General features: G+C 56.5%; 1 pseudogene; it reads left to right on the forward strand.

Annotated features, from left to right (window-relative positions):
- The first annotated feature begins 343 nt into the window (after positions 1 to 343).
- LOC134378249 (GDNF family receptor alpha-2-like) overlaps positions 344 to 12,084 on the forward strand; it is a 36,361-nt pseudogene continuing 24,620 nt past the window's right edge.

Below are 12,084 nucleotides of genomic sequence, written 5' to 3' on the forward strand. Positions count from 1 at the left end.
CAGGATGTCAGCAAAGGGGCTTAGAACTAGGATGTTTAAACAACTTTCCCTTCATTTGCCAAATCCATTTCAGTTTTAGGGGCTTCCTGGAGCACTCCCTGAGGTCTCGGGCCCCTCCTCTGAGCTCTCCCCTGGAGGAAAGTAACTGTTGCCAGTTAGACCTATTTTTAGCACCAAGGGGAAAATGAGACCACAGGGGCCTGGCTTATGCAATCCGGTGGCTGGGCCTGCTCAAGAGAGAGCACAGAACATTCTGATTATCACTGCTTGGCTGTTACTCTTATTGTTGTTATTTTTTTTTACCCAAGGGAGAAAGACAAAAATACTGTGGGATTTATTTAACATGATCTTGGCAAACGCCTTCTGCCTCCTTTTTAGGTGAGTACCTGCGGGCGGGGAGCAGCGAGGTCGCGGGGGCGTCCGGGGCGACGGTGGGGGACCGGCGGGGACCGCGCGCCACGGAGCGGAGCGAGCGGGCCGGGCGGCGAGGACGCGGGCGGAGCGACGGGAGTCGCGGCTGGCTGGCTGCGCGGGGGACTGGGAAGGAGACTTCAACGTCCAGCCATCCCCGCGCACAGACAGCCCGGCTCGCTCACACGCCGCGATCGCACATATTTCCTCCAAATTAATGGGTTCACATTGCGGCAACTTAAGAAAAAAATCCAACTCTTGATCTGGAACAGGGGAAGGAGAGGCGGGGCTCAGAGACTGGGAGGGAAAAGTCGTGCCAGGTCCACCGTTCACGGTCGGCTCCCGGTGGCGGTCGGTCGCGGTGCAGGGCGTGGGTTTGTCCAGGAGCTCCTGGTTGGACATCAGCGGGGGAGCGCGGGCAGTCACCTGCCAATCAACCTCTGGAAAATGCACCCCGTTTCCTCCCTCCCGGAGCCCCTTCCCAGCGGCTCCACCGCCTGGAACACTTTTCAAGTGTGTCCCCACCGTTTCCCTCCCTCCCACCCACCGCGACCAGAGCCAGACGGGTGGGCGGGAGTGGAGGGCTGCTAGCACCGGTACCGGCCTTCCCTCGCCCACCTCTGGGGACCGGGGACCCCGTAGTTGGTGGGAAGAAGAGGCAGGGAGGCCAAAGTTTGCTTCCTAGGGTGAAGAAGGTGGGGGGGAAACGGATCCGAGCAAAGACCGCTGCCCCTTCTGTAAAGCCCCCTTCCTCCAGGGCAGGGAGGAGGGGCTGCCCGGTGCCCCCGATCCGCACAGCAGCTTCTTTCCCACACGGAACTCTCAGGCCCTCGCCCCCTATTATCCTATGGGAAATAGCTGCTTAGGAAGAGGGGTCTAGAGAAAGCAGTCGCCCAGCTGAGTGCGGAAGAGAGTGTGCCAGGCTGTGGGCTGACAGGAGTCCCAGGCACAGCTGCTGCCACCGGGTAGGTGCCCCATAGAGGGAGCCCGGGAACTACTCTGTGTGTGTCAAAGACGCACATGTGCTTCAGTGCCGGTGCTGCTGCAGCCGCCCTGCCTGGCTGTGTGGCCCGCTGTGAGCCCGCTGTGAGCCCGCTGTGAGCCCGGCACCATTTCTTTCCTGCAGGAGGGGCCCGGGGAAGGCAGGGGTGGGGGGAGGCAGGTGCTGGTTACAGGAAGAGGTATGCCGTCTAAGAACTCTCCAGACTGGACAGGGGATTCGGAGTCAGCGAGGGTGGACGTTGGTCAGGCCCCGGGCCCTTGGCATGAGTTCCCAGGGGGCATGGCCCGGCTCTGGGTGGCCTTTCCCACCTCCCTAAGCGGCAGGCAGCGTCTCTCTGGGGTGGGAGGGTGAGTAGGGAAGCTGGAAGATGCTCTGGGCCCACTGTGATCCCCCAGCCCTTCCAAGCAGCCCTGGGGAGGTGGCCTCTCATTGTGAAGGGGCTATTATAAAACCTGACCTTTTCTCCCACTGCTGATTTGAAAACCCAGCTTTCTGGGTCTCAGAATGATCAGGGCCAATAAGAAAAGAAAACTGTATTTCAGGCAAAACAGCCAGATTGCCTGATGCTGAGCTGCACCCCCCACCCCTTGCCTGCAGGGCTCCCTGGTGGGGGCGCCTTCTGAGGGCTGCGGGTGGAGGAGAGCAGCGTGGGCCCCTTAGCCCCCTCCAGACCAGACCCCCATGCTGTAGTCAGGCTTTCCCCAGCTGAGGAGTCGACTCTCCTGTCCTTCCCAGAAGTGGCATTGGGGATCCTGCTCACGGTGGGTGTGTATGTTTGTGTGTGAAAGTGTGTGCATGGGGGGTTGGTCGGAGGCTCCCACCTGGTGTCTGTGACTTGAGTGCTGAGTAGTGGTGGTGGCGGGAGCAGGAGAGGAGCAGGGGCAGCATCCCCTCGGGGCACAGCCCTTTAGTTCTCTTTCCTTTGAGAAGTCCTTTTCCAAAGCTGGGCTGAAGGCTTAACTGAGTGGCTGCAGGATATTGAGAGGCTCTGGGTCAGGCCAGCCAAAAGAAAGGGATAGGTTGGGGGCAACTTTAGCCTTAAGGCCTTTTTCCTGGCAAGGAGCCCATAGTTGGGAGTTGGTTGGAAATTCCACGTGCGGGAGAGGTTTTCCTGGAGCTTGAGTGTTGGTAGGCAGTCTTGGCTGGGGGCGTGGTGAAGCGTCTTTCCAGGAGCAAGGGCCTTTGATGTGGCCTTCCCAAGGCTCTGAGTGAGGTCTGTGGGTGGAGGACCGTTGGTGGAGAAAAGGGCCTTCCTTGCCCAGCCCGCTGACCTGCAGCATTGGCATACCCAAAGAGAGAATGAGCTGTGAAGGTGGCTTGGAGCAGCGGAGCTGGTCAGAGGGCCCACTTCCAACTGGCATTCTAGCTGTTGTGGGGACCTCAGGAGGGCAGGTGTAGTTCTGTGTCGTCTCAGTTGACCCATGTCTCTGGAAGCTGCTCCACGTGACTGTTCCTGGTGGATCTGAGTTTCCTCCTGACCTAGGATTAGGAAACATCACCAGGATACCCTCTGCCCTTCACTCTCCTAGGACTCTGCTGAGGCCTGCAGGTTGCTGCAATTCCTTTCTCTGGCTGGGCATGATCGGTTCTGGGGTCACAGTGTGGTGAAAGGATGCCTGGACCTTTGCAGAGCAAATCCCTGCCCTGGGCACACGTGCCAATTGGCAGGATGGGGAAGCCTTCTTTTGGTTCAGGAGCCTACCTAAGCTTGTGTGAGGATCATCCCCTGGGGTCCTGGGCCCCACCAGCAGGGCAAGGAGAGTAAGTAAGCATCCTTATTGTCCACCCCCCCTAGGCTAATAAATACCCTGACCTTTAAGGGTGCTTTGAATTCTGAGCCTACAGAAGGCCGAGGATGAGAGGATGTCCCATTCCCAGACCTCCTCTGGCTGTGCAGGCTTTGACTCAGTCAAGGTGGGAGGGGAGAAGCCTGCCGGGACACTGGGCGGGGGTAGCAGGTGCCAGTGGCCGTGTCGGCTCAGCTGCTCCTGAGTGGCCCAGATGCACCCAGGTCCTGCTCAGGGATGTTGGAATCTGCTGAAGCCAAGAAAGAAAGATGCTGCCTCAGCTTGTTGCAGGACACCTCTCCAGCCCGCGCTTGGGCAGATGCCCCGCTGCCCTGCCTGGGCCTCACACTCCACTCTGCGATTTCTTCTCTGGTCCAGTTCAGTCTGGCCTTTAGCTCTTCTTGTTCTGGGGCAGAGGTATGGTCACTGAGAGAAGGAAAGGTCTTTTGCTGTGGCCCTGAGGTCTTCTCCATCCCAGGCCCTCCCCAGCACTCTCTCCATGTGGTCTCCTTGTGGCTTGTGGCGTGGGTTCCTTTTCCCTCAGGGCTCTGGGGAGGGACAGGCTTGCGGTGCTGTGCTCTGCCACAGCCTCTAGCTGTCGCTGTCCCCCTGCAGTAGCTCCCCCCTGAGCAGGGCCTCCTGAGGGAAGGCGTGGCCCTTCTGGGTAGGACGAGGGGATTCTGCAGTATTCTGAGGGGGAGACTTGTGGCCTACGATTTTATTATGCTTTGGGGTGGGACGGAGTGGAGGAAGTCTCCCAAGTCACTATTTGCATCTTAGAAAAAGCAGTCACGGCTCTGGGACATGGGATGGGCTTTTTCTGCACAGGATATGGAATCAGGGCCTTAGGAGAGGACAGGGGGGCTGGGAAGAGGATGTCTATGTCTGGAAGAAACCATTTGGGAGCTTGGCCTTGAAGGCATCAGGCTGGCCTCTCCCTGCCCTTCACCTCTGTATAATTTTCTCCCCCAGTGCCCTCCCTTCTGAAGCACCATGGGTTTGGACACCAGGGGCAAAGGATGGAGAGGGCTGGCTGATGGGTGCTTGCTCATTTGCGGAGAAGCGAGGGTCGGTCTTCCAGGCCAGAGTCCAAAGGAGGTCTGGGGGGAAAATTTCCCTTTTGCCATTGATTTATTTGGCTTTTGGAAGGCAGAAAAGAGAGACAAGGAGAGAGGGTTTCAGGGGATGGGTGGGGAGGAGAGGAAAGAAAATGAGAAAGAGAGAGGAGGAGAGAGAGAGGGCCCGTCAAGAACGGATAAAAGGTGGTGGAGAATCACACCCCCTGTGAGGTGGCAGGAGAGGCGTGAGAGGCAGAGACAGGAGAGGCAGGGCCGGAGGGAGGAATGGGACTTGCTCTACAGGCTTGCCTAAAGCACTTGCTTCTGGGAGAGCTGGGGGGGAACTTGTCCCATGGAAGGCAGAGTTCAGGTCTCCATCTGGTGCAGAGTCGGGCTGGGCTGGAAGGGAATGGGGCAGCCCCTGCCTGCTGGACACGCCTGGACAGTAGAGTTTGGCTTCTCTCTCCCTGTCTTCTCTTACAGTCTAGCAACTCAGAATGAGTAGAGTAGGGGTCGGAGGGGCTTTTCTGCTTCTGTGGGTGATCTTGAGTTGTCATCTCTGTTCTCTGGGCCTCAGTCTCCCAAGGGTAGAATGTGGGGGCCGGACTGCGTGTCTCTCTAAGGTCCTAACAGACTGTGCAAGTTCAGCGACTTTCTGCTGCTTTCACGGCTTCACACAGCGCCTTGGATGGGCCTCTGGCTGGAGTGGGGTTTGCAGGAGGCCTGGGGTGGTGTTGATCTGAGAGTTCCCCTCTGCACCCCAGCAAGCCCTGCAGCTCCCAGCTCTGGGCTGAGGCTGTGACATTCTTCTCTGGACTCCTGGTGTCTTAGACTGTCTGTAGTCTCAAGCGAGGGACTTCTTGGCTTTCCTGTGCTGTGTTCCTAGCCCCAGTGCCGGTGCCAAGGAGGAAGCCACCCTGGTGGAGCCAGGGGAGAATGACGGCTGAGTTCTAGTTGGGTTTGAGGAGGACTATTCCACTATGTTGGCCTTGGTGTGCTTTGGTGTAAAATGGGCGTGAAGTTCCCAGAAGGGCCCCCGTCCCTGGGCCGGCCTCTGGGGTCCTCACTGATGCTTGTCTTCCCTCCCCACCACCCAGACGAGACCCTCCGCTCTTTGGCCAGCCCTTCCTCCCTGCAGGGCCCAGAGCTCCACGGCTGGCACCCCCCGGTGGACTGTGTCCAGGCCAATGAGCTGTGTGCGGCCGAATCCAACTGCAGCTCCCGCTACCGCACGCTGCGGCAGTGCCTGGCGGGCCGCCATGGCAACACCATGCTGGCCAACAAGGAGTGACAGGCGGCCCTGGAGGTCCTGCAGGAGAGCCCGCTTTATGACTGCCGCTGCAAGCAGTGCATGAAGAAGGAGCTGCAGTGTTTGCAGATCTACTGGAGCACCCACCTGGGGCTGACCGATGGTAAGCCCGGGAGGTGGCAGTGGTGGGCCCGGGGTTCAGGAGGGAGGACTTGGTAATGGGGTGACTGGCCAGCTTTCTGTGTCTATCCACCAGGGGACTCTAGAGCCCAGAGGACGTAGCCACCCCACCTGGGAGGGTGGTGTGGGAGAAGGCCAGGAGAGCTAAGGCTGGAGGAAGGGGAGATGAGCAGGGTGGGGAAAGAGCAGGACCACGGGATTTATGCAAGGACGGTGTGAGGTGGTCCCAGAGAAGGCGAGAGTCACCAGGTGGGTGGAGAAGTAGGAGGGAGGAGAGAGAAGGCAAGCCGTGTGCACACAGAGCACTGATGCCCAGAGCAGCCAGCCCCTGGCTCTCCCCTGCCCTGTCCTGCCAGGCAGCTGAGCCCAGAGCTGGCTGCCTCATCCATCCTTTCTGCTCCTGCCTCCTTGCTCCAGGAGGCCCGCCCTTCATGTGGCTCTGGACCCTATGGCTGGCCAGGAGCCTTCTGTAGCTGGTGTGTGGGTAGTAGGTCCCACATCCCTTGGCAAGCCTGCCTCCAAGTGCAAGGTAGAACCTGTGAACCCCTCCCCAACACCCTCCATTTCCTCTCTCTCCAAACAGGATATTCTTTAGGAGACATTCATTTATTAATTTAACAGCTGTTTATTTGGAGTGCACTCAGTGTCTGCTAGGCATTGCAGGAACAGTCGAGAACAAGTGGCGCAGCTTTCGTCTGCAGGGAGCTTGTAGTCTGGGGTGGGGTGCAGGTTAAGGAAGGGGGCGTGTGTCATCTGAGGCCGTGGGGGGCTGTGATGGGAAAGCACAGGGCGCTGTGGTGGCACCTTGGAAGGGCATCTAGAAACCTCTTGTTACCAAATCTAAAGAGTCTTCCTGGAAGAGGCGGCCTCCAAGCCGAGATGGAAGAGTGAGTCAGAATTGTGTAGGGGATGTGGGGAGAGTGTGGGCAGTGGAGGGAACAGCATGGGTGAGGCCCAGATGTGAGAGAGGGACCTGCCTGCGGAACTGAAAGTAACCCGATGTGGCAGAGGGTGGAGTTGGAAGCAGGGAGAAGACGTAGGGGACAGAGCAGCGGGGTGGGTGTGACATCTGGTGGGCTGTAGGGAGCCCTGAAAGGCTTTAAGGGAGATGGTCAGACCTATGCTTCCGAAAAATGTTAACGTGGTTTCTGTGCAGAGACTAGAGTGGAGGGACTGTTGAGAATCCACTGCAGAGATACAGGCTAGGGATAATGGTGGTGGAACCAGGACAGTGGCAGGAAAGGAGGAGACGCTCTAAGAGCTGTTCAGAAGGTAGAAGCAACAGGTCTTGGTGACTAGTGAAGTAAGAGTGTGAGGAGAGAGAGGAGTCATGGAGGGCACCCTGTTTCCTGTCTTGGGCCACTGAATGGATGCTCGGGCCATTCAGAAAAACAGGGAAGGCTTTGAGGGGGAGGGTGGGTGATGGTGAGTTCATTTGGGGGCATGTGCCTCTTGTTGGCCATACCCTGCAGACCTGCAGGTATGGAGCTCAGGTGAAGAAGCGGGCTGGAGAGAGAGATTCAGGAGTGGACGTCAGCCTGTAGGTGATCACCGGAGCCAAGGGAGTAGTGCCGTCACATGGAGAGGAGGGCAGTGATGGGGCCTCCGGGACCATGGACAGTTAGGGATGGGAGGGGGAAGGGGAGCCTGTAAGGGCGACTGAGAAGGCCCTGGGGGAGAGGTGGGAGGACCAGCAGAAGAGCAAGGGAGGGGCTGATTCTCAGAAGGCAGGGCTGTCAACAGCACCAAGTGCTGTGGGTCAAGCAGAAGGACAGACATGTGGCTGCTGGGGGCAGGAACCTGGTTAGGGGGTGCATGGTAGCTGGGGGATGGGATGGTGAGTGTGGACACCTCTCTCCAGAATTTTGGTGTAACAATGGGAGAGGATTGGGTAGTTTATATTCTAAGGTAGGACAGTAGTGATGGAGATGTTGAGGTGAGGAGAGAGGGGTTCTCTGTGGAATGGTGCCCTTGGGACAGGCGAGGGGTGAGCCCAGGGCTTGGGGTGGGGATGGTGGATTATCCTCAGAGCGGAGGAGGAACACTCCCTCCAGCGTGCTGGAAGGGAAGGAGGAAAGAGACCCACTGCGAGTGTGGAGTCTGGGTAGAGAGGGACTCCTGCCCTGTGGCTGAGATGGCTCAAGTGCACTCTGAATATAGGAATGAGCAGTGCATGTCATTATTAGTGTGACCACCACTCATGACAAAGTAGTTCTTTGTGACTTGGGCAGCCTCATCTCCTAGCAGCGTCGATTCCTAGAGCTAGCAAAGAGGGCCGTACTATCAGCAAGCACATGCATTTTGTTCTGCAAGAGACCGGGAGCTGTCTTCTCCCAGAGCCTGACTCTGTAGTGTACAAAAGATGAAGGTTCCTGATTCCTGAGCTGGGGAGTTGTGTTTCCCGTTTTGTTTCTGGCAGCCTTCAGTTTCAAAGCAACAGGTGGGGGTGGGCCTGCTGCAGGCTACAGAGCGGACCAGGAAGAGGGAGGACAGAAGTGCCAGTAAGCAGAGCAGGCTGGGCCTTTTGGCGCAAACAGCCTTCGGTGTCCCAGCGGCTGGCTCTGGCATCACTGCATCAGAGCACGCAGGACAAAGGAGGCGTTTCTCATTCGCAACAGCAATGCTGTGTGCATTTAGCTGCCCGCTGCTGTGTGCACTATGGACGTCTGTCTCTGGTTCAGGGTCTTGAGATGGTTTATTTGTTCATTTCTTCAACAAACGTCTGTTAAGCACCTACTGTGTGCCTCAGAGGGTGACAGCCAGCATGCAGGCCAGGAGACTTTTCTCCAGGCCTGATCTGGAAGAGTCCACCCCCGCTTGTCTCCTCCTGCAGAAGCCTGTCTCTTCTCCCCAGGGAATTACACTTTCTGCTGAGTCTTGGGGGCTGGAGGTAGTTTCTGACCAGGAGAAGCCAGGAGGCCTTTGAATAGCCAGTAACATTCCCATGAATGACAGGGTCTACCTGAGAGTTGAGCTCTCATGGCTGGGGTTGAGCTGTCTCCCTGGGGGAAGCTCTAAGTCCTTCCTCCCTGTTCCTTAATTACAGTTAATACATGGGCTTGGGCCAAGGATGAAGGGGGGGCAAGAATCACTGAGGAGGGATGTGCGTGGGTTTGGACTTTCCTACTGCTGCCTGGCTTCTCTTTGGCCGCTGCTGGTGGGTGTGATTCACCGTGGGGCTCCCCGGGACACACAACGACCTGGTGGCAGAACCCAGGCTGAAACCCAGGGCCCCCAACTCTTTATCCAGGCTCCTTACTACTGCCTTGGCAGAGATCCTGTGGCCTGGGGCTGTTTCTGTCCTCTGTCACTACCACCACCCGTGTTTGTACAGTGGGACTGTCACTGTTGGCTGCATGGGGGCCTTAAGACCATGTCTTTTGGCTTCTCCAAAGGTGACACTGAAATTTAGAGTCTTCTCATTCTTCAAATGTGAAGAGCAAAGGCCTCTCCCCCATGTCCATTCCCAGAATCTGACATCCTGGATCTGGCTTCTGCAGTCCAGGCCTTGGGATTTCCCACTGGTAGATTCTGTTGCAGGGACAGGTGACATGCATTGACTTAGAGAGTATGGGCCCCTCTAAACCAGTCCTGGAAGAGGTTGTTTCCCCCTAGAGATGCCTTTAGTCAATCATCCTGGCTGATCCATACCCAGGAGCACAGCCACACCAGAGGTAGAAGGGCAGGACAGGCCCCACTCTGGGGGCTCAGTCTGGCTAGCAAGAGAAGACTGATCCTGGGAAGAGTGAAACGATGACAATACTTATTTAAGAATGATTTGGTTTCAATCGCGTTTTGTATGTCGGGGGACAGTTTTCGTAGTGTTGAAGCACTGGGGCTCTGGAGAAAATTGCCTGGGTTTAAACCCTGGCTCTGCCGCTCACCAGGTGTGTGACCTTGGCCAAGTCACTCACTCAGTGTCTCTATGTCCTTGGTTTCTTCTCAGCAAGCTAAGGAGAATAATGGTGCCTACCCCATAGAGTAGTTACGAGAATGAATATGAATTAATGTATCTAAGGCACTTTCAGTAGTGCCGGCACACAGAAAGCACAGTATGACCTATTTTTATCATGAAAGTGATTCCTGAGCTCTTATCTTGTTTGGCCCCAATAACTAGCAATGGCTGGTAACCTCGCCACAAGTTGTTTCTCCAGGGAGTATAAATCGAGTGCCAGTGGGTGGAGTGGGGGACACTCAGCTCATACAGGCTGGCGACGGGCCCTGAAGGTTCCAAGGGAGAAGGTGGGATTAGACCCAGGCCGTAAAGAGGGAGCAGCATTTGCTTAGGTCAGTTGGCAAATGCCAGTTGGGCTGCCACTGTGTGGGCTGGGTGTCGCAGGCATAAGGGGTGAGGTGAAGGCTGGAGGCCATTTTTTTAGGAGGGGATGTGCCTCCTAGTCTTTGGGGAGTCTGTACCCTTTCCTGGGGGTGTGCTGGGCATAGCAAACTCCCTGCTCTGTCAACCAACTGGGGGGTTAGTTGAGTCTTAAGTCCTAGCCTCTGGGTAACCCCATGGACTGTGTATTAGTCTGTTTCTGTTGCTTATAACAAAATACATGGACCTGGATAATTTGCAAGAAAGCAAAATTTATTGCTTACAGTTTCAGAGGCTGGGAAGTCCAACGTCCAGGGAACACATTTGGTGAGGGTCTTGGTGATGGTGACCGTGATCCAGGGGTCTCAATAGCAGAAAATGGTGGAGCAGAGAGAGACTCTCACATGCTCTCCTTTGAAAGCCCTCAGAACCACACCCCTAACCATCATTAATCCATTCACTACGGTATGGTCCTGCAATCTAATCATCTCTTCAAGGCCCCACCTTTCAATTACCATAATAGGATTTCTCACCCTTTTAACACTGTCATGGTGGGGACCAAGCCATCAACACATCAAACTTTTGGGAGGGACACAATTCAATCCACAAGCATCCCCTTACAGGACGGTTGCAAGCTGCTCTCCTGGATGAGTGGTGCCTTCCTGTAAGTGGTCCTGGGGATGCTGCCCACCGCTGCTGGCCCTGAGGCAGCCTGCCCTGGCTCTGGGCCCCAGTGCATGGGAAATCAGTGTGCAAGGCTGGGGGTCATCCCCGGCACCCCTGCCCCTCACACATGCACAGTCTGAGTGACTGTCCTCACCATTAACATCTTGGGAGGATATTTCCCTTCCTGTAGAGGCACTGGCAGGGGCCAAGATTCCCGATGAGGTGGTCGGGGTCTCCAGGTCAGCCCTGTGCCCATTATCTCTTGCTGTTCACGTTTCCAGGCAACCAGAGCCTCCAGGAGAGGTCTGAGCAGCTGGCAGGTGGTGGGGAGGACTGGTAGGGCCTGCAGGAGGGGGGTCAGGCAGGCAGGAGCTGGGGACCAGGCCTCCCACTCTCTGGTTCATTAGCCCCTCCAGCCAGAGTCTTCTGGTGACATGACAGGAAGCAATGAGGAAATTCTGTCCTCCTTAGTGATCTGGTCAGAGCCAGGGTGGTGTGATGGGAAAAGTAGTGGTCTGAGGGCCAGGACACCGGAGGTCAGCTCTGGCTCTTCCAGGAGTAGCTGTGTGATCTCAGGCAGGTTGCTTCACCTCTCTGGGCCACCTCAGAGCCCTCTCTTGTGAAATGAGGACGTTGTACTGAACACTCATGAGGGGCCCTTTGGCTGATCCTGTGCTTTGTACCTGGCCTTTCATGGGCTCTCACTGTTTCTCCTCCCCTGAGTCTTTTTTCCAGAGTATTCGGGAGTCCTTTGAATAGGGTTGTTCATGCAGGGGAGGTCATGAGAGAAAGTATTAGGTGGTTCCGATCTGCTCTGGGGAGCTCATCCTCTGGCTGGAGAGAAATAGCTTGCCCACATGAAACGTTAAACTTTTCACTCCTAACTTGCCCTAGGGTAGCACTTTTCACTCCGGGCAGGGCTGCCCATCTCCACCTCCTGATAGCACCAGCCCCAGTGGCAGAACGTTCCTCGGGTAGATTTGCTAAGTGCCAGGGAGAGTTCTGGACAGGGGAGCCTGTGTCTGACGCCAATTCTCTCTTCCAGGGGAGGAGTTTTACGAAGCCTCACCCTACGAGCCGGTGACCTCCCACCTCTCAGACATCTTCAGGTTTGCTTCAATCTTCTCAGGTGAGTGGGTTCGTGCTGGGACTTGGCCAGTTGCTCCTTGTCCCTGTGGCTTGGTGGACAGGGCTCTGGGCTTGGACTCAGGCATCCTGGGCTTCTGTTGGTTCTGCCCTGCATTGGCTTAATGTTTCCAAGCCTCAGTTCCTTGTGGGTGAAGGAGACCATAGCAACCCTCTCCCTCGGTGGTTTATGGAATAAAGCATTTGTGGAAATGACTGTGCACGATGGTGTCATGGAGCAGGTCTTGAATCTGAACCTGATGTCCCTCTTGTTGTTCCCTCTTTCCTGC

This window comes from Cynocephalus volans, chromosome 5, assembly GCF_027409185.1.
Source record: "Cynocephalus volans isolate mCynVol1 chromosome 5, mCynVol1.pri, whole genome shotgun sequence".
NCBI classification, from domain to species: domain Eukaryota; kingdom Metazoa; phylum Chordata; class Mammalia; order Dermoptera; family Cynocephalidae; genus Cynocephalus; species Cynocephalus volans.